The sequence below is a fragment of the Chrysemys picta genome, chromosome 2, assembly GCF_011386835.1.
Source record: "Chrysemys picta bellii isolate R12L10 chromosome 2, ASM1138683v2, whole genome shotgun sequence".
In the NCBI taxonomy this organism is placed as follows: domain Eukaryota; kingdom Metazoa; phylum Chordata; order Testudines; family Emydidae; genus Chrysemys; species Chrysemys picta.
The window spans coordinates 125,899,934-125,924,758 of NC_088792.1; the positions used below are offsets into that span (position 1 = coordinate 125,899,934).

General features: G+C 41.1%; 1 long non-coding RNA gene across 1 annotated transcript in view; it reads right to left on the reverse strand.

The window, feature by feature from the left end:
- The window catches only part of LOC101949468 (uncharacterized), a 52,266-nt gene extending 46,264 nt beyond the window's left edge, over nucleotides 1-6,002 (reverse strand). The window contains exon 1 of the long non-coding RNA XR_006172476.2: nucleotides 5,579-6,002. This is a non-coding gene — a long non-coding RNA (uncharacterized LOC101949468). The remainder of the gene's footprint in view (nucleotides 1-5,578) is intronic.
- Between the last annotated feature and the right edge of the window lie 18,823 nt (nucleotides 6,003-24,825).

Consider the following 24,825-nt stretch of genomic DNA (forward strand, 5'->3'; position numbering starts at 1 on the left):
ACTGAAGTACTGGTACCACCCAGCAGCTTGCTGACTTTCTCACTCCTAAATCTTAACTGGATTCACAAATGAGGTATTCTCCGCCTCACTTGTCTTTGGGGCCCGACCCAACAGTTATGCTCAAAGCGCCCTTCAGCCCATGCAATATGGGTGGAGCAGGAGTTGGTGGTGCCCCTTTTCTAAGTTGTAACCCAGTTAGCACACTTCCTGAGACTATTAGAGACCCAGGTTCAATTCACCCCTCTCCCTCATTCAGTGTAGTGTCTTGAACTTGACTCTTCTATCTTCCAGGAGCTATGGAGTATTCTGGAAGTGTGTCTCAATCTCTCCTTCTGGACAGACCCACTGTGTATAAATAATTAAATATTCAATTGGCTCAAGGGGACTGGAATCTGGGTCTCTTACATCCTGGGCAAACAATCTATTCAGTGGGCATAAGTAGGCCATTATCTCTTCCTCATTTTTCTTGAAAAAAGGGCTGCCCTGGATTAGGTACCTAACTCCAGGAGAAGGTTTACAGAAGTGAATTCCAAATGGAGATAGATGTCTCTCTTTGGCTCAGAGTTAGGCATCTAAATATTGAGGCCAGACTGCTTGCCATTTCCTAATGGCTAACCAAAGCAGCTCCCAACTCAGTGTGCTGGCTTTTGTGAATCCATGCATTGTATAGGCAAGACTGGGCATCTAACTGAGGGCCGTGAATTCCACTAGGTGGCCAGATGCCTAAAAGATAGGCCACTCAGCACCTAAGTCTCCTTTGTGAACCCCTAGATGTATGACCTTGCATTTAGCTGTATAAATGCATGTTGGTTGGTTGTCCCCAGCTTGTCAAGAAATCCAGAACACTGTGTGTAAGTGACCTATTTTCATAATTGTTACTATTCCAAGAATATCTGTAACCTGCAAAGTTTGAAAATTGTTTTATATTTTTTTTACAAATTATTGACAAAAGTATTTAGTAGCACTGGACTGAAAATCCATCACTGTGAGACTCCCCCCCCCAGTGAAAACAAATCCATATGATGATGATTCCCCATTAACAATTGTTTGATATTTACCTATCATATCAGTTTTTAATTATACTAAGCTGTTAATGAGAATGTGTGTATTATATCAAATGCCATTCAGAAGTCTACGTCTATCAGATCAACCCATTACATTAATCAACCAAATTTGTAATCACATCAAAAAATACTATCTAGTTTTATTGACAAGATTTATTTCTTATAAACCATATTAATTGGCACTCATTATATTACCATCTTTTAGTGCTTTATGGTTGGAATTTCATATCAGCCATACCATTATTTTGCCAGGACCAGTGTCATGCTAGCATGCCTATAATTATCCGAGTCATCCCATTTATTCTTTTTAAACAATAGCTTTCTTCCAGTCCTCTGGAATTTCCCTATTATTCTGAGATTTATTAAACATTAACATCAACAGACCAGAGAGCTCCTCAGCCAACTCTTTTAAAATTCTTGGGATGAAGTCATCTAGAGCCTTTTCTTTATGAACAAGATGCTGTCTACATAAGAAAGTTGCACTGGTTTAACGTAAATCATTTTTCAAACTTATTAAGTTAAACCAGTTCAAAACCCTGTGCAGACACTTATTTTGGTTTAAGAGTGGCTTACTTCAGATTATCTTAAATCAATTTCTAATTAGTATAAAGTAAACTGAAATAGAATATCAGGGTTGGAAGGGACCTCAGGAGGTCATCTAGTCCAACCCTATGCTCAAAGCAGGACCAATCCCCAGACAGATTTTTGCCCCAGATCCCTAAATGGCCCCCTCAAGGGTTGATCTCACAACCCTAGGTTTAGCAGGTCAATGCTCAAACCACCCTTGAACTAAACCAAAATAAGAGTGTTAACACAGTCTTTGGCATCTGTTTAGTTAAATCAGGTTAAAATCATACCTCTAGTTAAACTGGTACAACTTTCTCATATAGACAAGGCCTAAACTACTGACATATTGATTAAAAGAACAGGAGTACTTGTGGCACCTTAGAGACTAACAAATTTATTAGAGCATAAGCTTTCGTGGACTACAGCTCACTTCTTCGGATGCATACAGACTGATGGATTTCCACTCCATACGGCTAAATGCAGTGCCTTGCATAATGACAGGTTTCAGAGTAGCAGCCGTGTTAGTCTGTATCCGCAAAAAGAACAGGAGTACTTGTGGCACCTTAGAGACTAACAAATTTATTAGAGCATAAGCTTTCGTGGACTACAGCCCACTTCTTCGGATGCATACAGACATTTATTGATTAAATTTTATTTAATACTTTTATGAAACTATAAAGATTAGTTTATTTATTTATTTGTTATTGCAAGTGAATGGCATTAATTGCACGTTATTATGAGGCCACATCAGTCTCTCTTTCAAGAAAAAACATGGGTAGAAGCCAGACAGGACAAAAACCTGAAGTCCACTATGCAGATTTGTCTAAAAAGCATCCCTTCAAGATGTAGGTTCTTCAGGGGCCTGAAAAGATGACAAGAGGGGAATCCACTAGGAAGGGAATCCCTTTCCACATAGGACCAGCAAACCTACATCCCCCAATGATTAATTGGGTCTAGGAAGAACTGTGCTGCCAATGGCCTAGTCTCTCTGCAGCGGCACAGTAATAGTCACATAGAGGACTCCTCCAGAGTCAATGTTAAGGCAGCATTACCTACACCTAGGATATCTGCTTGGATATCTGGGGGCTGAGAAAAGAAAGTGGTTATGGAGAAAGGCAGATGTCATGCTCCACCACCCTCACCCAAAGAAGTTCCTAACTTCTTGAAATTAAACATTGTTTCATTGTAAAAAAATATTTAAGGAAAAATGTGTATTCATCTAAATAGTAAAGTAGACTTGCATCTTATTGTTATTTTTAAATTGTTTTGATATTGAAATGGCTCATATTGTCTATTGTGGCTTCAGAGAAAACCCTGTGATACAATGCAGACCTCCTGACTCCAATCCCAACTATACATATAAAATGAAAGGGTCTAAATTAGCTGTTACTACTCAAGAAAGAGCTCTTGGAATCATTGTGGCTAGTTCTCTGGAAACATCCATTCAATGTGCAGTGGCACTCAAAATAGCGAACAGAACGCTGGGAATCATTAAGAAAGGGATAGATAATAAGCCAGAAAACATCATGTTGCCTCTATATAAAACCATGGTACGCCCACATCTTGAATACTGTGTGCAGATTTGGTCACCCCATCTCAAAAAAGATATATTGGAATTGGAAAAGGTTCAGAAAAGGGCAACAAAAATAATTAGGGGTATGGAATGGCTTCTGTATTAGGAAAGAGTAATAAGACTGGTGTAGAGAAAGTATATAAGGAAGTGGTATTTACTCCTTCTTATAACACAAGAACTAGGGGTCACCAAATGAAATTAATAGGCAGCAAGTTTAAAACAAATAAAAGAAAGTATTTCTTCACACAGCGCATAGTCAACCTGTGGAACTCCTTGCCAGAGGATGTTGTGAAGGCCAAGATCATAATAGGGTAAAAAAAGAACTAGATAAATTCATGGAGGATAGGTCCATCAATAGCTATTAGCCAGGATGGGCAGGAATGGTGTCCCTAGCCTCTGTTTGCCAGACGCTGGGAATGAGCAACAGGGGATGGATCACTTGATGATTACCTGTTCTGTTCATTCTCTCTGGGGCACCTGTCACTGCCCTCTGTCGGAAGACAGGATACTGGGCTAGATGGACCTTTTGTCTGACCCAGTAGGGCCATTCTTATGTTCATGAATCTTACACACTAAACTCATTCTCAGGTATCAAGTATGCATGTGTTAGTATGTGCACATGCACAAAATATGGAGGTATAATATTTGTAGTGTTCTATACTGCTCTCTGAGTACATTTTGTGTAGTGTTTTATCTTATTACAGGAAATGGTTTAAGCATTGCATATATTGCTTAATATATGCAATTGCATATATATTAAAATGCCAGGGTTCAGTGCCATGGTTTGCTCTCTTAAATCTGCATATAGAAGAGAGATTATAAAAACATTTACAAAAGTACATTTTCAGATCTGAGGACAGTCCTTGTATTCTAGATGACTGTTTCATGATTTTACCTGATAGAGGTTTAAAGTTTAATTTAGAGAATTTATAGTCTAAAAAGCTGAATTTTCCCATGGACCTGCAGAGTTCTGTGGTGATGTTAAATACCTATTGACTGTGATTTTTGAGTAGTTTTAAGCAGACCAATTCATACATAAAGGTGTTATCCAGCATGCAGTGCAGAGTGTAAGAAGGACAATGGTTCAACAAGGAAATAAAAACGTATTTCTTGTTTTAACATTAGAGAGAGTAAAGAAGATCATGTATTAATTAAACAAAAGACTAAACAGAACAAACCTTTGGAAAAGCAGACATAACATTTAAGAATAAAATCAACATGGCAGGGTAAAGGTCGGAGAAGATCAAGTAAGTTGCTAATAGTTGTGCTTTTTCCATTTTCTTATCAATCAATATTATGTTTTTTCCCAGTGAAAATGCAACAGCAGAGTTATTGCTGACCTTTTCCTCACCCTTCCATTGTGTATAAAATCACAGCAAAATAACAGACAACTTCATAAGCTGCAGAGTTTTTCTAACCAAAACACCACATTTCCAGAAAATATATATTTAAAATAGATATAAAAGCCTTCCTTTATAGGATAAAAAGTAATTTTCTTCTATCTAAATTATATGTATGAAAATCCTATTTGGAATAAAAGATATCAGTTTAAGCATCAATTATTACATGTAATCTTTGGAAAATTCAGATACAATTTTAGCTGATAATTGACAGCCCAGGCCTGCTTCCAGTAAAATTAATGTAAACCAATATTTATTTCAGTGGGAACAGGATTGAGCCCCTAAATCTCTTCTCAAAATTTTGCTCAATAACTACTAGTAATATTATTCTTTCCAAGTTAAAAAATAATTTACCAGAAACTCTTGGTAAGAAATTTACAAAATAGTTAAAAAAATTAAGAAAGAGGAGATAGATACAGTAAATAATTCAGGAAGGAGATTACTTTTCTTTTCCTGTCTTTCCACTTCCTTCCTAATTCTTCTCTCTTATTATGAATAGACACACAGAGAATTGGAGAAACAAAAGAAATTATTAAATTAAAACCTTTGAAGTGATTTAGATGTACTGTCTTTTTGTATGTTTTTTATCCCAGTTAAGTTAAAATTAAATGATAAAAATACACTTTTATATTTTAAAATATCAGTGAATTGATTTTTTTCCTGCATTACTATAGCACACAAACATATAATCATCTCTCATAAAAAAAAGAAGCACCCTTTGAGGGTGTGTGCGAGGGGGAGAATTATTGAAGTTTCCCGCTACAGCTAATTTTAACAGATAACTGTGGTAAAGGTAAATAAAAATAACCAACTCACCTAGTTAGAAACATCAAAACATTCACAGCTGCTCATTATATATTATTTTAATGGAGCATTTTATATAGAACAGTGGAAACACTTAAACATTTCAGTAGTAAAGGTATAACCTATTAACTTAAAATTGATGTAATCATAGTTAAGACAGCTTTACTTACAAGGATGCTTTGCTGGGTAAGGTATCTGTTGCTCAACAGTACTGTGATATGTTTAATCACAGCATGTTATTCAGCCACTAGCTATGTGGTGCTGTACAAGGTTCCAGATAGGGTGTGCTCCCTAGTAACCAAAGAAAGCCCTTTTTTTGCCTTTAGTTATAGCTGTTTTTATTAATAAAAGCCTCTTGTTTAAGAAGGACAGACTGTCAGAGTCACCAGGCAGCCAGCTGAAGCAGGAGCAGATGTAGTTTAGACCATAGGCTGGCAAGCATAGCAACAGCCCGGGGTGAGCGGGGAGATGCAATCTGAGTTTGTTGAAACTACTGACAATAGGAGCACTCCTGGACAGGCAATGACATTGAGCACATTGGAAAGACTGCTTCCCTTAGGAGCCTATATACATGCTTTCAGATCACCTGGGTGGGTCCTCACTTGTAGATTGACTGAATCTGGGGCCTATCTCAAGACCTACAGGTAATTGCCTCTGGCTCAAGGATGATTCATCAGGCTAAGGGAGGCTCAGGCTCAAAGGTATCATGCTGACTCCATAGACTCTGTCATGACATAAAAACATGCTGTGTATCATTCACACCTAATCAACTCAGCTCACATGACAAATACTGGATATTCACAACAAACTGTTCAAGAGCAATATACACACCATGACTTTTTTTTGCAGAAAATTAGAACTGTTCCCAACTCTCATGATTTTATCTTGAATCATGTGATATCTGATGTTTAACTTAAAGCTCCATCTCCTGGATACTATTGATTACATATGAAACTCAGCTTCCATTTAAAAAAGTAAGTTTCTAACTCTCATGGTTTCAGAGAAAAGCTTGAAAAGATGACTCAACTGTGCCATAGAGGATCAAAGACCAGAAGGCAAATAAAAAGAAACTAAAATGTATTATTTGTTAAAAATCTCATGACTCATGATTTTTATACACTTAAGTTTGGCAATACTGAAACTGGTATAACAATACTTAGCTATTGTTACCTTAATCGGGTGTAGCAATGTCTAGTTGTTAGTAAACTGGTTTCAGATCCTTAGATGAAAGGCACCATAGAAGTGCAAAGCATTATTATTGTTATTATTATTCATTTTATTTATCATCATATTACACTGTCCTCAAAGCAGAAATGCCAAAACTGAATGAGAAAGTGGCTCTCATCCTTTTGACTTGGAATATCATTGTCATGTGACAATGTTAACAAATCACAGCAAGAATCACTTTCTTATAAGGAACTGTTTAGGATAAGAAAAACAACATTATCTCTAAACCAGAGGTTCCCAAACTTATTTGGCCTACCGCCCCCTTTTCAGAAAAAAAATTACTCAGCGCCCCCCTTTTCAGAAAAAAAATTACTCAGCGCCCCCCTGGAAATCTACCTTCTTTCAGCGAACAAACAGAAAGATGCAGTGACAAATTTGAGTTCTTTTATGTATCTATATTTCTACGTACATCCTACAATATAGTAAAGAAAGATGTGTTATTAGAATATCGCTCACGACATCAGATATACAGTGGGTTTTGCGTAAGACGGCAAAAGACAACCAAATTAAAATACTAATGAAACTAATAAACTGGGTTTTGTTCTTTGCTCAGCATTAGATATATGTATTTGATATTAAATTGTCAAATATCAAACTAAATTTATCAAGAAATAATTAATTTTAAAAATAATCAAAATGCAATTAAAAATCAGTTCATAGTTTTAATTTAGTTTGCCCTTATTTAAATAATGGTTCCTTATTAACACACGCCTTATTTACTAATTAACACAGATGATTCGATAGATATAAATAAATGTTAATAGTTAACAGTTTTTTTACGATTTCATTCCCCTGTTTTCATTAATATTGTAATAAAAAATGACAAATATATTGACTGTACACTTCAAATAGTACTGTACCGACACAAGCCTGCTATGATTTTATTATTAGTAAGCACTAGAGACACAGAAACATACGGTAGATATGTAAGAAAATGTATAAAAATACTCATGTGTAAATTGCTGTTTTATTGAAACAACAATAATACAATTTGCTTTGTATGTGATCCGTAATCCGTAAAGATCGAAGGTGTCGAATATGAATAAAAAATTTTAAATACTTATTGCACTATTGTTAACTGCTTTTTACATAGTTCAGAAACAATCTAAATTAGATTTCATACATGTCGCTTATTTATAGTATCGTATTGTAAACAAGTCATTACACGCACATATTCCTGCCGATGCATGCTGGACTTCCCGATAATGCGTGACACGCTTGTCTGCCAACACTTGCTTGTTAAGAGCTGTTGGCGGACTTGACACCTGATCGGTTATAATTTGTGAATTTATTTGGAAAATAAAGTAATCACTACAACTTTTCATCTGTTACACAACAGATGAAACATATACAAACGTTTTTTCAAAATTTTCTTATATTCTCTTCTTTCTTTATGCTTCCACCACCCCCTTATTTTTATTCAACGCCCCCCAATTGCACCCGAAGCTACTACTGCCCTCCTGGATCGTTCCAGTGCCCCCCACTCTGCCTCTCTCTCTCTTCCCCCTTCACTCCAGAGAGTGATTAATTATTAATTATTATTATTATTTTATTGTTTTTGTTGTTTGTTGTAGTATTTAGAGGGTCACCCCCATTAAGGATCAGGGCCTAATTTTACATACATTCAATGAAAGGACAGTCCTTGTCCCAAAGTGATAAGTACATAAAGCAAGAGATAACATCCAAATACAGCAAAAGGATGCAGGTGAAGAAGTACAGAACCTTTCTGCCCAGCTTCCTGTTATAGATTTAAAAATACACACCTCTCCACAGCTTCCCTCCATTTTTTCTAAATAATCTTTAACAAACATTTTTATTTCACAACAAATTGTATATCAGTTTAAATTACAGATTACCACTCCAGATCTGGTTACATACATAGTTTTATCTATTGCTTCAAAGTTCCTGTTCAGTAAGTTTAGGACTATTTTCACAAGGTTATCTTCCTTCACTATTGTTGTGGTGTAAATCATTGCTAGTAGGGTCACATACCAATTCAACTGAATTTGGAATCAGTTCTGTTCCCTTTGTACCACTTTGGTTGCACAAAGGGGATAGAAAACTTCCATACCAGGGCAGCTCCATATGCCTTTTGAATAGGGGAATCTCCAAATGGCATAAGTCATCAGAAGTGGTTCACCACCTCTCCTAGCCACACCTTCATTTCTATTTCATAGAATCATAGAATCATAGACTATCAGGGTTGGAAGGGACCTCAGGAGGTCATCTAGTCCAAACCTCTGCCCAAAGCAGGACCAATCCCCAACTAAATCATCCCAGCAATGGCTTTGTCAAGCCTGACCTTAAAAACCTCTAAGGAAGGAGATTCCACTACCTCCCTAGGTAACCCATTCCAGCGCTTCACCACCCTCCTAGAGAAAAAGTTTTTCCTAATATCCAACCTAAACCTCCCCCACTGCAACTTGAGACCATTACTCCTTGTTCTGTCATCTGGTACCACTGAGAACAGTCTACATCCATCCTCTTTGGAACCCCCTTTCAGGTAGTTGAAAGCAGCTATCAAATCCCCCCTCATTCTTCTCTTCTGCAGACTAAACAATCCCAGTTCCCTCAGCCTCTCCTCATAAGTCATGTGCTCCAGACCCCTAATCATTTTTGTTGCCCTCCACTGGACTCTTTCCAATTTTTCCACATCCCTCTTGCAGTGTGGGACCCAAAACTGGACACAGTACTCCAAATGAGGCCTCACCAATGTCAAATAGAGGGGAATGATCACGTCTCTCTATCTGCTGGCAATGCCCCTACTTATACAGCCCAAAATGCCGTTAGCCTTATTGGCAACAAGGGCACACTTTTGACTCATATCCAGCTTCTCATCCACTGTAACCCCTAGGTCCTTTTCTGCAGCACTGCTGCCTAGCCATTCAGTCCCTAGTCTGTAGCAGTGCATGGGATTCTTCCATCCTAAGTGCAGGACTCTGCACTTATCCTTGTTGAACCTCATCAGATTTCTTTTGACCCAATCCTCAAATTTGTCTAGGTCCTTCTGTATCCTATCCCTACCCTCCAGCGTATCTACCACTCCTCCCAGTTTAGTGTCATCTGCAAACTTGCTGAGAGTGCAGTCCACACCATCCTCCAGATCATTAATGAAGATATTGAACAAAACCGGCCCCAGGACCGACCCTTGGGGCACTCCGCTTGATACTGGCTGCCAAATAGACATGGAGTCATTGATCACTACCTGTTGAGCCCAACGATCTAGCCAGCTTGCTATCCACCTTATAGTCCATTCATCCAACCCATACTTCTTTAACTTGCTGCCAAGAATACTGTGGTAGACCATATCAAAAGTTTTACTAAAGTCAAGGAATAACACATCCACTGCTTTCCCCTCATCCACAGAGCCAGTTATCTCATCTGGGAGCTGACCTTGTTCATGAAGACAGAGGCAAAAAAAGCATTGAGTACATGACCTTTTTCCACATCCTCTGTCACTAGGTTGCCTCCCTCATTCAGTAAGGGGCCCACTCTTTCCTTGACTTTCTTCTTGTTGCTAACATACCTGAAGAAACCCTTCTGGTTACTCTTAACATCTCTTGCTAGGTTTTCTATTCCCATTTTCCACCTTTTACTCCTCCTCCCCACTTAGTTCCCCTCCCTACTCCCAAACTTTTCTCCATTATTATTGGATTCCTTCTCAAGTTCCCATTTTCTGCTCCTTTCCCAATTTTAATCATCACAGAATGTGAGAATCTATAGGTCTGGAACCTGGGTCTGCTGGCTCCTGGCCAGCTGCTATGTCCACACTGCCACTTCTGGTAAAGTAGGGAACAGCAACCTATCAGCCCTATGGATTCAAGCATCACTGGATATCCCGCACTAGAGGTCTGGACTGTTGAACCCTACTGCATTCCCTGATTGGCCCAGTCATGCTATTTATAGCCTAAGGGAAACACTTTACAACTAGGTGGATCCTTGGCTTGTTGCTGCAAACAGGCCTTGCTGCACACTCCTGATACTTTACCTTATTCCTGGCCCCAGAAGTGCTGCTGATATCTGGTCTTGTTCCTGGTCCCCTGCTTTGCTCCTGACATCTTGCCCTGCCTCAGTTCTTGGTCCCCTGCTTTGTTTATTCGTTAATCTCATCCTATTTAAAATGACATCATGAATTTTTGGAAGTCATTGTTTTTTAGGTGTTTTAGGTAAGCAATACTGTTCCTACTTCCTTCTGCCTCCATCCCAGGTTCTAGGCTCCACTCCAAACCTTTCTCACCAGCAGGGATCAATTTGGAAAAAGAAAATGATAGCAGTAGTTACTAAAGCTTCATCCAGAACCCAGTGTCTGACCAAAACACCTCACTTTCCAAATGAGCACAAAAAAAACTTCACATGTTCTACTGTAAGCATCTAAATTTGCAAACATTCCAGTCAAAAGATAGAGGTAGAAGATAGGGCTTAGAATGGAAGACTCAAACTATGGAATCATTTTCAACACCTCTGCGATGTATATTTGGGTAATATGCAGTACAGACACCAAAACCAATGGGCCCTAAACGCACTCACATACTTCCCATCAGGCCCACAGTTTAAGACTGGTAAAACATGCCATCATTAATAAAGTAAAAAACATATAAAATAAAAGACGCTTAACCCCTACACCTGAATGTGTATTTCATTATAATGTTTGGCACTAGATTTTCTAAATTTCATCATGATTTTTTCACCTACACTCTGTTTTGTCATTCTACTCTGTGTCTGCCTTTCAGTTATTCAATTTTTTACCTTTCTCTTTACATAAGAGCAAAAGACAGCCATACTGGGTCAGACCAATGGTCCATCTAGCCCAGTATCCTGTCTTCTGACAGTTCCCAATCCCTGGTGCTTCCGAGGGAATGAACAGAACAGGTAATCATCAAGTGATCCATCCCCTGTCACGCATTCCCAGCTTCTTGCAAACAGAGGAACACTTCAGAGCATGTTTTTGCATCCCTGCTCATCCTGGCTAATTTTAATCTTGCCTCATATGGAAGTTGTTCCATACCCTAATCATTTTTGTTGTCTTTCTCTGCACCTTTTCCAATTCAGTATATCTTTTTAGAGATGGAGCAACCAGACCTGCATGCAGTATTCAAGATGTGGGCGTACCACGGATTTATGTAGTAGCAATATGATAGGCCTCCCTACCCTAGTGTTAGAGTTTTCTATCTAGGGCTCCCCACCACAGGGCTAGTGTTCCTATGCCATAGGGTTTCTAACCATAGGATTACTGTTTCTATGGGTCGGGCTCCCTGACTTAGGGTTTGGGTTCCTACGGCGACAGCTCCCCACCTTTGCATTAGGGTTCCTATGGGTTGGACCCTTGCATTCATAGTTAGGCTGCCTTTGCGTAGGCGACTTGGAGATAAGGTTAGGGTTCTGTTCGAAAACCTCTTCTAATGACACCTCAATCTGGGACAGTTCCTCAGATTTATCATCTTAAAAGCGTGTTAACCTAACACTCTTTTTCATCTGAAACTTTCTTCTGCCCCCTCTTCCATTCTCTCCTCCATCAACTTCTCTTATTCTCCTCCTCTGCTCCAATTCTTTTAGACTACTCCCAATGATGCTATCTATCCATCACATGAGATTTGGGGAAAATAAATTATGCCTGATCACTCAATATAACTAAAGTTACTCTATTTTTCCTCTTCTCTTCCATTCTCCTCTCTGTGACAATTTCTCAGGTGACTGTGAGTCACCATGTTATCCCTCTGGTGGTAGGGTCTTTCTTCTCTTATTTCATTAGCAGTAAAACGATTAAGTAAGCAAACTGGCTGTGAGTATCAGGACTCTATTAAACACACCATGATGCTAGTATTCAGTTTTGCCAACAATCATGATTTTATTACGAGTCTCATGATATTTGGTGTTTTACTCAATGTCACAGCTCCTGGAAGCTTGGGAATACATGAGAACCTCAGCTTTCATTAAAAAAAAAAAAGTAAGGGCTAGATCCACAAACAGATTTAGGTATCTAACTACCATTTTAGGCACTTAATTCCAAAATTTAGTTCCTCAAAACCACCACTCAGATGCCACCTAACCCTGCAGGTGACTAAATTCCCTAGCTGCCTATATTTCCTCCAATAAAGTCTCCTAAGTGCCTAAATTTCTGCCAGTGGGCAAGCACAAATACACTCAAGGCCTGTCATTGCTGAGATGTTTGGTGCCTAAGCCCCAGCATCCCAGAGGGAAGATAGGTGGAGAAACATCTAGCATGAGGGGGATCCTCATACAGAACACCACTATGAAGGAAGTGGTGGTACTGGTATCTCTTTTATTCTTAATTGTCCACACATTAGAGCACTCACCCAGGACGTGGAAGACTCAGGTTCAAATTCACACTTTCTACCTGATTTAGAGCAAGGACTCAAACCCAGGTCTCCTGACTCCTAAAAGTGCCCTAACTAATGAGCTATATGGTATTGGGGAGAGGGGACTCTCTCTTAATCTTTCCCTTTGAATTTGTTTCACTTTGTATGAAGTGCTTAATCATTGAAGCAGGAACTGGAACCCGGGTCTCCCAAATGAATGCACTAAGCTCTAGGCTATAGAGTCACTTTCACTCCCTCACTGACCAATAACTATTAAAGTATTTCATACAAAGTGGAATAGCTTCAACTGAAGAGATTGAAAACCCCAACCAACAATACCCTCTACACCATAGAATCATAGAATATTAGGGTTGGAAGAGACCTCAGGAGGTCATCTAGTCCAATCCCCTGGTCAAAGCAGGACCAACACCAATTAAATCATCTCAGCCAAGGCTTTGTCAAACTGGGTCTTAAAAACCTCTAAGGATGGAGATTCCACCACCTCCCTAGGCAACCCATTCCAGTGCTTCACCACCTTCCTCATGAAACAGCGTTTCCTAATATCCAACCTAAACCTCCCCCACTGCAACTTGAGACCATTACTTCTTGTTCTGTCATCTGTCACCACTGAGAACAGCCGAGCTCCATCCTCTTTGGAAGGCTGCTATCAAATCCCCCCTCACTCTTCTCTTCTACAGACCAAATAACCCCAGTTCCCTCAGCGTCTCCTCGTAAGTCATGTGCCCCAGCCCCCTAATCATTTTCGTTTCCTTCCGCTGGACTCTCTCCAATATTCCCATATCCCTTCTGTAGTGGGGGGCTCAAAACTGGACACAATACTCCAGGTGTGACCTCACCAGTGTCGAAGAGAGAGGAATAATCACTTCTCTCGATCTGCTGGCAATGCTCCTACTAATATAGCCCAATATGCCATTGGCCTTCTTGGCAACAAGGTCACACTGCTGACTCATATCCAGCTTCTCGTCCACTTTAATACCCAGGTCCTTTTCTGCAGAACTGCTGCTTAGCCAGTCGGTCCCCAGCCTGTAGTAGTGCATGGGATTCTTTCTGCCTAAGTGCAGGATTCTGCTCTTGTCCTTGTTGAACCTCATCAAATTTCTTTTGGCCCAATCCTCCAATTTGTCTAGGTCCTTCTGAATCCTATCTCTACCCTCCAGTGTATCTACCTCTCCACCCATCTTAGTGTCATCTTCGAAGTTGCTGAGGGTGCAATTCATCCCATCATCCAGATTATTAATAAAGATGTTGAACAAAACCGGCCCCAGGACCAACCTTATGCCAACTAGATATCGAGCCATTGATCACTATGCATTGAGCCCAACAATCTAGCCAGATTTCTATCCACCTATCCATTCATGGAATCCATATTTTTTTAACTTGCTGGCACGAATACTATGGGAGTCCGTATCAAAAGCTTTGCTAAAGTCAAGATATATCACATCCACCGCTTTCCTCATATCCACAGAGCCAGTTATCTCATCATAGAAGGCAATCAGGTTGGTTGGGGCATTCACGGGGGAGAAAGGAGACCTGGGTTTAAGTCCTGCTCTGATTCAGACAGAGGGGGGATTTGAATATGAGTCTCCCACATCACAGGTGAGTGCGCTAACCACTGGGCTCTTGGATATAAGGGGCAGGGAAGAATTGTGGCAGTACCTCCTCATCAGCTTTTTGGGCAAAAGGACTGGCATGGCTTTAGCACCTAACTCTAGGAGAGGTTTCAAGGCTGTAAATCCCAAGTGGAGATAGGGCCCTCCCTCTCGCCCAGAATTAGGTGCCTAACTACCTTTGCCTAAGCCCCACCCCTCTTCTAAGCATTTCCTATTGGCTCTCTGCTCAGCTTGATGACTTTTGAGGATCCTACTGTTAGGCACTTAACACTCTCCATGCATTGTCTGGGGTGCCTGGGTGCCTAACTCAGGACTGTGGATTCCACTGGCAAGCAGGGATCCAAAATTAGGCATTGCAGTGCTGAACCCAAGATGCCGGTGTGCATCCAGACCTGAGTTTCTTGCTCTCCTGGTTAAAGAAAAAAGCTTTACCCAGATGCACTCAAAACCAAAAGACAAATAAAAAGAAAAAAATACATTTTTAAAATATCTCATGATTTGGCAGGGGGGAATGACTAATAATTGTTGAATGTTGGGGTTCACAATAGTGTTGTATTACATGTGCATGTGCTGCAGTTTTTCTCCAAGCCACATTCAGAAGTTACTGCCAGGCATATTGCCCTAGATTTTTGAGGAACACATGTAGGGCTGGTGAGGGGATGAAATGTGCCCCAGTCCTCTACGTAACCACATGTGGCTCCTAAATGTTATAGAGAGCTATCTATAGAATCTGGTAGAGGATGTCAGCCAGATAGGCAGCTGACTTTGCCTTTCACAAAGGTAAGGAAAATCACATTCAATATGGAGATCAGTGTTAGGGATGTAAGCGCCCAGAGCTAGAAAACTTTAAAGAAAATTGGACTTGTGAAAGCTATAGTCTGGGGGAAATGGGTCACCCTGAGCTGAGAGATAATGGCCTCTGTTGGGTAGGGAGCCCATACTGAAAAATCAGATTGGAGAGAATCTGCATAGATGTCTTGTTTTGCTCTGTGTGTCCTGTCCAAAACAGTCTGAATTTAGACTGGGCAGCAACAGTGCTGACATTGCAAGACAGGGCTGAACTAGACAGCAATGGAGCTGACTTCACGAGGCAGGATTGAACTGGATAGTCAAGCTAGTGAAGCAGGGCTTTGCTGGATTGGAGCAGATGGGCCAAGGAGAGTTGTTCTGATGCCCACTTGTTCACCTGAGAGTCTGACTGGACTTGTGAGCGAGGATGTCGATGTGGGGGTGTGGATTGTTCTGTAAAGAAGAGTTCTTGGCCTCACCAAGCTGAGCAGTCAATAACTAGTACTCTGGGGTGGCCATACCCATCACATACTGCATTTTGCTAATTTTATTTTTATATAAACATATGATTATTGTATTTTTCCCAAATAAAGGTATTTGTGGTTTCCTATTCCCAAAGATGCCTGCATGCTTGTTAGTGGGCAAGAAACATCTGGCTGTAAAGGTGATCATGGAAAATTCTCAAACCTGGGAGTTTATAAGGTTTAGGTGGAGACTTGAGCCAAACATTTTATTTTTAGACAGCTCTGAATCTGCCTCTTACTACTGCTAATGAGCCCTGTCAGAAGGCTATGCACCTGCAAGATGGGGGTTACAATTTGGTACTAACTATTTAAAACTCAAGAATAAAGAATAAAAGCTAGTATTATACAAAAAAGACTATATTTTACCTTCCAAGTAGAGAATATTCTATGCAGATAATTGTTTATGTTTATCTATCCTAGTAGCATTGTACCCAGTGGTTGAGATGAGCACATTTGTAAAAGTTAATAGAGCAAACTATAATGTAAGACAAATTGGTGTTATTAGTCTAAAGTTTATGGCTCAACTAAACTAATAATATGCAGTAAAGTAATAGGAATAATTAGAAAATATGAAAAATATATGTGGATTTAAAAAAAAATATGGCAAAACCTTACAATTCTTCCTTTTGAATAGACAATATCTCCAATAATTCTACACAGTATTGCCTCAGGGCATATAAAGAAACAGTAAATGTAAAACTGATAATTACTTTAAATCAAAAAGTATTAAATGCGCAAAATAAAAATTACAGAGAAAATTATCTTGAGAGCTAAACCAATTGTAGGATTTTTTTAAATAAAATCTTGCCTTTAATCATAAAACAAGGGTTTTTTTTATTTTTATCAAATTTGTTTATTCATTATTTCAATTTCTAAGTAGAAAAAGAGGTTCCATCCCAATGTCTGTAGTCCCTGATATAATTTAATTTCACAGCATATATACATTGGGATTCCCTATCCAGCATAAAATAAACTCATAGCAACAGTTAACATATCTTCATAGTAAAACTTCTCCAGCCCTCAGCTCTCTCCTTTGACATATACCAGGGAGAACAGAATTGGCCTTGGAGTGTGCAATTGCCTGGGGAGCTGCAGAGGTTTGAAGCCCTGGGAGCCCCCACTCCCATACTCCCTTATCAGTTGGGCAACTGGACAGCTGAGGAGCCTGGGTGCCCTGCAACCAGGGTTCTGACAAAACAAGTAGTTCTATTTCACAGAGGATTTTGATGTTTGATATTTTAAAATTGTTTTCATCCTGATTCAGAATAACAACCAAAAATTTTAGAGCGACAAGGTGGGTGGGGAAATATCTTCTGGTGGTGGGAGAAACAAGGTCCTGAAGAAGTGCTCTGCATGGCTTGAAAGCTTGTCCAATAAAAGATATTAACTCACCCACCTTGTCTCTCTAATATCCTGGAACTGACACAGCTATCAAAATTTTGAAATTCTCTTCAGAAGGGAAAGCCCCAGGTCCCCAAATCAGAAACAGTTTGCCTGGCTGGCTTCCCTGGACCCTTGGTGTCACCAACTCTGAGGCAGTCCTCCTGGCTGGCAGCCTCTGACCTGGAGGCTCAGGAAACCTTAGGGTCCCTGACTTCAGGTAGTCTCCCTGATTGGCTGTCCTGGGGCCAAGACCCTGGAAACTCCAGAGCTGCTGACCAAAGAAGCCCCGGGGTCCTGACTCAGAGACAGTCTTTGTGCTGGCTGGCCTGAAGTCAGGAAGCCACAGACTCTGGGGAATTGATGAGTCAGGAGCCTAGCAACACACCAGGTGGGGACTCTGGCAGGGTCCCATCCAGCTCACTGGCTGGTATGCAGGGTGGCAGGCAACCAAGCAGGGAAGCAGGCTGGCTGTTCCATCAAATGTTTTGATAGGATTGACTTGTTCCTGCAGAACATTTCAGTTCCATAAAATCAGCATTTTCCAATGGAACACTTCTGTTGGGAAAAGTTTTTACCAGCTCTGGTACCCAGATTCCAAACCATTTAGGGATTTAGGGCTCAATTCTGCAACATGCTGAACATTATGTCCTTAATCTAGCAAAGCACTTATGCACATAATAATGCTCTGGCAATGCAAAGGGGATGGATATCTGGGACAACTGTATATTCCCCTGGAGAGTGAAATCCTGTGTGATATAAAGCCTCAATTCTACAAAACTTTCTCTTGCTTCCTTCCTCCCAGTGTGATGGGGCATTCTGGGGGGCTGCTGGGGGCAGGAAGATGTGTGGCTCACAAATAGGAACAGACGCTCAGCTGGTGAAAATCTCCATCGAAGTCCATCACAATATTCATAGCATAAGGATCCGTGGACTGGAATCCAGCTCTGTCCAGCCTGGACCAGCTGATATTCCCACAGTACCACCAGGAGGCCATACAGAGCCATAGCCAGGGAGCACTGTGGATGGCAGGTGCCATAGGAAGTGTCACCCAAGGGACCTGGAGTGACAGTACCCTGCAGCCGTCAGATTGGCCAGATGCCTATTTAACCCTGAGGCGTGCCCCAGGAAGTTGTCTGGGCAACCATGCAGATTTCTGGCCTGCTGCAACTGGTCTCTGACCCTTGCCTCCTGACCCCAGCCTGGTACTACCTCTGGGTCTTTGACCCCAGCCTGACTCTGACTTGACACCTGACTCCTGACTCCAGTCTGGTTCTACACTACCACCGGTCTTTGAGCCCAGCCTGCCTTTGACCCTGACTCTTGCTTATTGAACCAGGCTCTAGCAATTCTTCCATCCCCTGCTCACAGACTACCATCCCTGATGTGCAGAACCCAGCCCAGTTGTGACCACTAGGACAGACTGCATAGTCCCTTACACATAGTCATAGAGTTTAAAGGCAGAAGGGACCACCAGATCATCTAGTCTGACCCCCTGTGAATCACAGGCCACCAACATCACCCAGAATCTGCACACTTACCCAGCAACTAAAATTAGCCCTGTGACAGGTTCGGTTACAGAGACACCCTTGGGACTGTCACCTGACATGCTGAAACTATCACTGAGCCCATCTTCCCTGCCAGCTTGGGACTCCAGAACCCTGCCTTGTTCAGCCAGACATGCTAGTCTGCTGCAACACAGACCCAGGTCTGAACCACGCCCCTCCAGCCAATCAGGGAGACTACCTGAAGCACCCAGACACCCAGCTCCCAATAAGATCCAAACCCCAAATAAATCCGTTTTACTCTGTATAAAGCTTTTACAGGGTAAACTCATAAATTGTCCACCCTCTATAACACTGATAGAGAGATATGTACAGCTGTTTGCTCTCCCAGGTATTAGTCACTTACTCTGGGTTACTTAATAAACAAAAGTGATTTTATTAAGTATAAAAAGTAGGATTTAAGTGGTTTCAAGTAATAACAGACAGAACAAAGTATGTTACCAAGCAAAATAAAACAAAACACGCAAGTCGAAGCCTAATACATTAAGAAACAGTTTACAGTTAAAATCTCACCATCAGAGATGTTCCAATAAGCTTCTTTCACAGACTAGACTCCTTCTCAGTCTGGGCCCAATCCTTTCCCCTGGTACAGTCCTTGTTCCAGCTCAGGTGGTAACTAGGGAATTTCTCATGACTGCAGCCTGCTTTGTTCTGTTCCACCTCCTTTAATATTTTTGGCACAAGGCGGGAATCCTTTGTCTCTCTCTGGGTTCCCACCCTTCCTTCTAAATAGAAAAGCACCAGGTTTAAGATGAATTCCAGTATTATGTGACATGTTCACATGTCCTCTGAGACTTCATTACTCACTGGCTGTCACCCATGTATACAGGAAGGCTTACAAGTAAACAGAGACATTTACAACTAATTGTCCTAGTTAATGGGAGCCATCAAGATTCTAAACCACCATTAATGGCCCACACTTTGCATAGTTACAATAGGACTTCAGAGTAATACTTCATATTTCTAGCTTCAGATACAAGAACGATACAGTCATACAAATAGGATGAATACACTCAGTAGATTATAAGCTTTGTAATGATACCTTACAAGAGACCTTTTGCATAAAGGATATTTCAGTTACATTATATTTACATTCCAAGCATATTTTCATAAAGCATATGGAGTGCAACATCACAAGCCCCAAAATATTCATAGATTCATAGATTATAGGACTGGAAGGGACCTCGAGAGGTCATCGAGTCCAGTCCCCTGCCCGCATGGCAGGACCAAATACTGTCTAGACCATCCCTGATAGACATTTATCTAACCTACTCTTAAATATCTCCAGAGACGGAGATTCCACAACCTCCCTAGGCAATTTGTTCCAGTGTTTAACCACCCTGACAGTTAGGAACTTTTTCCTAATGTCCAACCTAGACCTCCCTTGCTGCAGTTTAAACCCATTGTTTCTGGTTCTATCCTTAGAGGCTAAGGTGAACAAGTTCTCTCCCTCCTCCTTATGACACCCTTTTAGATACCTGAAAACTGCTATCATGTCCCCTCTCAGTCTTCTCTTCTCCAAACTAAACAAAACATAAGACTTTCAGCCACGGGCTGTGTCAATTTACACAAGGTGAGAACTATTCTATGTGAATAGGCTCAAACATTAAGTTTTCAATGTCAAAAAGGCATACTTAAAACTGTATACTTTAGCTTTGAACACAAAGATGCTACCTTGCAATATGCTTTTGTTCTCTGACAGTTCCAATAATATGCTTTTGCAATATGCTTTTGTTCTCTGACAGTTCCAATAATAGAGATTCAAGGCAAGTTTTGGAATAATAGCAATTCCTTAAATATTTTTCCCCTTTTAATTTTTAGTTCTTCTGCCCTTTAAGACTAGCTATTGTATGAACCAATGTTAAAATCTACTATATGTTGAATTTTGTGATATAATGTGATGTCACTGGGTACACAGAGGAATATAAAGAAATGTTAGATTGTGTAATTTTCAAAAAGGAGCCATTTTAAAATATCTTTGAACATCTCTTTAATCTTAACTATTGTTTCTTGATCATAAAAATGGTAGAAATGAGAGGTGGGAAACATCTATGAAGTCATGATTAATAGCACAATAATTCATTTGTGGAATGCTGACTATGTGCTGAGTGTGTTTGTGGTAGATGGTCTGAGATTTTGGGTAATTGGGTTTGAGGAATATGGACAGTGCTGGGCCTTTGGGTGGATAGATGGGGGAGAGAGATATGGCTGTGTTTTGGGCTCAGTTGTTTTAGGTGGTCTGGGATGTAGAGCGAGAGGTTTGGGTGGATGGATGAGATTGGGTATGGTGGAGTCAATGGTCTGGGATTTGCATAAGTGGGTGGAGTTCTGATTTAGACAGAGTGGCTGAAGAAGGAAAGAGTCATCCACAAATTTCATTATCAGGCTGCCTCATCTTTCACTGTTGACCTGCAAGTTTATGAGGATTTTTAAAAGGTTTCATATGGATCTGAGCAGTATATTTTTGGCAGTGAAAGATTGACAGAAACACCTTAAGCAAGGAGAAGACTTGAACAAAAAATTACAAGATTTTTTTTTAAAGGGTCATCTTAATAGGTCTTGGAGTCATTTTGCAGGCCAAGGCAACAGAATCAACTATCTTCCTATCAGTTGGAGCAGGGCATCACTGAGAGGAGTCAATAGTAGCAGAAGTGGCAAAGAGATAGAGTGGAGATTTCCAGCTGATAGGAGGGGGGTTTACTCAACTTTGAATCATCTGCTTCTTGTTGAGAACATGTCTAATTTTTAGAGTAATATCAATTTCTAAAACTTTTTACTATTCCTGTCCTTTAAAATGGCTTCTTACAGGAATCAATCAATGCAGTGAATTTTGCACTGTTATGTGATTTCAATGTGATACAGGAGACAAAGAAAATGTAGACACTTTACCATAATTTGAAGAAGTAAAAGAAAATCTCTGAAGATTTTTAATCTCAAAGTATTTGCTCAATTTTCTGGAAAAATCTCTTAACCTTTGAAAGTTTACCTTACAATATTGAGTGCATGAGTATTTTCATAATAAAGTGAAAGTGTACTTTTAACAAAATGTTTGGATAGGTTTCCTGAATACTTTGGTGCTGTATTTTAAAAGTAAAATTCCCAATAAAAGTTTCATACTTTTTTCCCCAAGGGAATTGATGACAAAAACACAGATTCTGTGACAATATATTTAAACTCTCAGCAATAGAAAAACCTGTTTCCAAGAGAAACTGATTTGTGATTATCATTATTCTCCAATACTGTACTTTAAGAAGCTAGTTTTGACTATGTTTTACTCTGAAAAGTAGCAAAATATTGAGGGATCCTTGTTAATTTTATTCAGTTATTTCTGTTCTCTAGCCTCAATTAAAGCTGGTAAATTAATCACATAAACAATTTATTCAATAACTTTAGCCCCTTTTTATTTAAAAATTATCTATTAGCAGACTTCTTTTTCTAATTTGTTTGCCATTTGAAATTATTTAGCAAACTGTTTATGCAAACACATTTCAGTCTATAGTTTGAGACCTATTTGCTGCAACCTTTGCTTGCGGTATTTTCTAATCCTAATTTGTAATTTATGTTGTAGGACTGGTTACTTAATTGCCACAGTATTGTTTCTATTCACTTAGTGGATGACTCCCAAATCTACAAAGCACTCCTTGTAATAATTTTAGTTAGATTTGAGCAAATAATTTCCATCTAATTCATTGAATTAACTGAGTCTCCTTTCCTTTTCCTTGAATTTCTGTGAGAAATTTGGGATTTCCTCAAATGTATTTGTTACTAAAATAAACCTGACATGTTTTCTGCACAAATTCATCCTTCCCCCTTCCTGGAATGATTGTGTACAGTTTGCTGTGAGTAGTCTATATTCAAAATTCAAACTCCAATCAGGGTTCTTTCCAAGCTTCATAGAAAGCTTTCTAAGCTTTTTCAGCTCAGTGCAGCACTCAGTAGGAGCTGAGGCTGATCTGCCTCTCCTGGTGCCTGCTACAATCTCACAATAGTAGAGCCTGAAGAGCCCAGCTCAGAGCTGCCACTTCTCATCCTTTCCAACACTAGGCAGGCATTTTCTCATCCCCACTTCAGTCTAAGGGTTTGTCTTTATTGCTAAAAAAGCTGTGTTTTTTCCTTGGAGTAACTAAGGTGAGCTATCGTGACAAGGAGTTTCAGTTTTATGGCAGAGAAAACTTGCCAAGGTCAGCCCCATGTGAGCCCTGTTGCCAGGTCTGGAGAAAGAAATAAGATCCTGGGGTTGTCAGCTCCAAACTTGGAAGGGAACAGGTGAAGATCACTGCCTGTGCCTTGTCTGTGCCAGCTGCTTCCCACTCTAAAGATAATCCTGTGATTCCCAGACTCTTTCTCTCTCTCCATGTACACTCTATCATGCTCTTGCCATTTGCACTCTCACTGGTTTCACTGCCTGGCACCAATCTATGTGGGAGAAATGCCTGAGTATTCAAAGAGAAAGTGAGCATGAGAGTGTTCATGGAGAGAATGTGAGAGAGAGCTGTGAGAATTGGTGTGGGTGGGGGCCAAGGGCAGGAGTAGAGAGTATATGAGTCTGGGGAGACAGAGAGGTCCAGAAGCAGTCATCAGAATCTAAGTTTTAATTTAAAAAAATGTTTTTTCTAGTCCTTAAGTTTCCAAAGAAAACTTTGAAAATGTGAACTAAATGTAACTGATGCTGTAGACAGCCTGAACTGTCCCATTCACCTTAATGTCCCATTTACTCTGAAACCCATTGTCCTGGGAGCCTCCTTCCCCCACTCTTTGATGGGGGAGCCCTTGCTGCGAGGGCCGGCTTTAGGAAGTGCGGGGCCCAATTCGAACATTTTTGGCGGGGCCCTGGCAGGGATGACTTAAAAATAAAAAAACATGTAAAAAAAAGCCTTTAATTTCTTAGCAACTGGTTCCCTATAAAAAGTTCTGATTTAAGGGATGTGCCACAGTATGTATTTTTTTGTACCAATAGAGTTACCATACGTTCGTATTTTCCCGGGAGGAATTTTTAAATTTTTTAAAAATTTAAAAAAATCCTCCTGGACGGTGATTTAAGAACCAAAAAGTGGGCTGGCTGGCTTCAGGCAGGGCCGCAGGGGGGTGCGGCATGGGTTGGCAGGGCTGGAGACAGAGGAGTGTGGGACTGGCTGGCTTCAGGCAGGGGGGTGTGGCAAGGGTTGGCTGGAGACAGGGCAGGGGATGCAGGGCTGGTGTGGGCAGGGGTGTGTGTGGGGCTAGCTGGCTTCGGGCAGAACTGTAGGGGGGTGCGGCAGGGGTTGGCTGGAGACAGGGCAGAGGGTGCGGCAGGGGCTAGCTGTGGGCAGGGGTGCAGGGCTGGCTGCAGGCAGCGGCAGGGCAGGGGGGGCGGGGCTGGTGCAGGCAGGACAGGGGGTGCAGGACTGGTGCGGGAAGGGCAGGGGGTGCAGGGCTGGTGCAGGCAGGAGGTGCAGCAGGGGCTGGCTGCGGGCAGGGGGTGCGGGGCTAGCTGCAGGCAGGGCAGGGGGTGCGGGGCTGGCTGCAGGCAGGAGCTGGTGCTGGCAGGGCATGGGGAGCGGGGCTGGAGGCAAGGCAGGGGGTGCGGGGCTGGCTGGAGACGGGCTGGCTGGGGGCGGCAGAGGCAGCTGGAGCCCCAGCCCTTTAAATAGCTCCCACAGCCCCCCACTATCCCAGGGCTCTGGGGGCTATTTAAAGGGCCTGGGACTCCAACCCCTGCTGGGAGCCCCAGGCCCTTTAAATTGCCCGCTGGGGAAGCCGGGCCACCCCGGTACAGCGCACCAGCTCTTGCCGGTATGCTGTACCAGGGCTTGGGCATGGGGCCCTCTTAGGGGTGGGGCCCGATTCAGGGGAATTGGTTGAATTGGCCTAAAGCCTGCCCTGCTTGCTGCTGCCACTTCCTGGCCATGATTGTGGCATCTTTCTTAGAACAATTAGGATACTGAAAGATTTCCTGACTGGGTGAATAGTTTAAATTTAAATTGTTAAAGTCAATTTTTTTTTTC